The sequence below is a fragment of the Physcomitrium patens genome, chromosome 25 (assembly GCF_059467195.1).
Source record: "Physcomitrium patens ecotype Gransden chromosome 25, ASM5946719v1, whole genome shotgun sequence".
NCBI lineage: Eukaryota > Viridiplantae > Streptophyta > Bryopsida > Funariales > Funariaceae > Physcomitrium > Physcomitrium patens.
Window position 1 is genome coordinate 6,721,977 of NC_143434.1, and position 1,939 is coordinate 6,723,915.

Consider the following 1,939-nt stretch of genomic DNA (forward strand, 5'->3'; position numbering starts at 1 on the left):
AGTTCATACAGGACCGTGTTGTTTGTGTTGGTTTGGTATAGTATGCCTGGTTGAAGTTCGTTACAACCGCCTGCTAATATAGTGCAATAGAAGTGGCGAATCCAGCATGCATCTGGTTATAGGCGATTAGCTATGACTTTGGCAAATCAAAAAGAGGCCAGCATGATGCGACCCCTAACAACATTGGTCCATTACTTCTCTGGTGCACGTACTTGTTTCGAGATCCGATAAAGTATCCAATTTTTTTGGATATTTTTCTCCCCATTAGAGTCCAAACTTGAACCTATGTGCAGCCTCATCAACCAGTCCCGGCAAAAATGTGTTTTATATTCAATATAACAAGTCGAACAAACAAGGAAGTACATCAATCCACACGCCTCGATCAGTGTGGAGCACATTTCCAGCTATTCCTAGAAAATTGTCAGAGACTAGGAATCGGAAAAGATTGTCTAACCTCCATGTCACCATTGCTCTGCCTGGAAACTAGTTGAACTTGGACTTGGAAACGTCATTTCAATCAGCTTGGAAATCTTTGAGCACCAGCAATAATATGCCAATAACAATCAATGAAAAGCTCGCAATAGAACTGTGATGCTGGTTTTGAAACTTATTGATCTACTTATAAATCAAAAACAAAGTTTCTAATTCACGAGCTAATGCCGCTATCGTCTACGTCTATGATTTTAGATTCAATCTGAGCAATCAAGTAATACTCAACCTCCACCACCTGCGTTTGTATTACAAAAGAATAGACCATTGTTGCCCCACATACTCACTCTTCCCATTCCAGCCACGTAATAAGTCGTGCATTAGTTGCGTTGCTCTAAGAAATTTGAGTCCTACCTGTTTGCCAAATATTCACGATCTACTTGGTGCACCTGGCCCTGCTGTCAAAGCCTTGTATGTATTAACTTTGACCGGAAGTATTTGCTGGTCTATGTGAGTCATGATCCGCAAATATTCACTTGCCAACCAATTGAATGCTTCTCCGCACACAACAACCGCCACAACTCACCGAGTTGTTGTAACCAAGACCAAATTGGAATTCGCTGTAATTCCGCCACACAACACATGAAAACACAAACAGTAATCTAAGAAGAATGAATGCCGCTCCTCCACCAACTACGAACACCGCAACTGAGGCAGCCGCATACCATGGAAATTTGGAGCTCACAGATTTGAGAGAACAAGAGAAAAAGAGAGAGAAGGACCCTTGGCCCCAGAACCCTTCACAATAGCTACGTCCGAAAAATCCGGGGACCTACTTGGGCTGCTGACCAGGAGTAGAGTTGCCAATCCTAGACTCCAGCCAGCACTTTGCTCCCAACCGGGATTCAAAAAAAAAGAACAAAACATGAGAATTAAAATTAAGGTCTACTCCAAATTTAATTTTTTCACTCAAGTAAAAATTTAATTTGACTTCTTTAATTCTCTTCCTTAGCTTGGGTACCAAAAGGATGCCCTTCTATGAGTCACAAAATTGACCTAGTGGTGTGTTTTAGTACAAAAAAAAAATGCTCTTATGGTACTTAAGATCACTATTTTAGTGAGTTAGTGTAGGATTTTTGAGATAAATAGCAAAAAATAAGATTTTAGTACAAGACTAGGTCTCTTGTAGAATTCTCTTGAGAAGGAATTTTAAAATAAATATTTTTCTTTAATATAGCTAATATAGATTTAATTTTTTTTTATATAGTAGTTTTGTTTTTATTAAAATTTTAATCAACTAGGAGCTAAAATAGAATCTTTAATTCAAAAGAATCCAAAAAGAAAAAAAAAATAGAAAAAAAGAAAGGAATATCCTTATTAGCTTTAGACAACTAAAATAGAAGGGAAACAATAGAATAGAAGAGAAAAGTTGAGAGGAAGAAAAGAAAAGAAAAGAAAAGAAGAATAGTAAAAGAAAAAAGAAAAAGAAGATGATTACAAGGAGGAGAGG

General features: G+C 37.5%; 1 long non-coding RNA gene across 1 annotated transcript; it reads right to left on the reverse strand.

Annotated features, from left to right (window-relative positions):
- Positions 1-306: 306 nt before the first annotated feature.
- Positions 307-1,189, reverse strand: LOC149986283 (uncharacterized). Its single transcript, XR_016500841.1, has 2 exons — positions 844-1,189; positions 307-530 (listed from the first exon to the last, which is right to left on the reverse strand). It is a non-coding gene; the product is annotated as an uncharacterized LOC149986283 (long non-coding RNA).
- Positions 1,190-1,939: the final 750 nt, after the last annotated feature.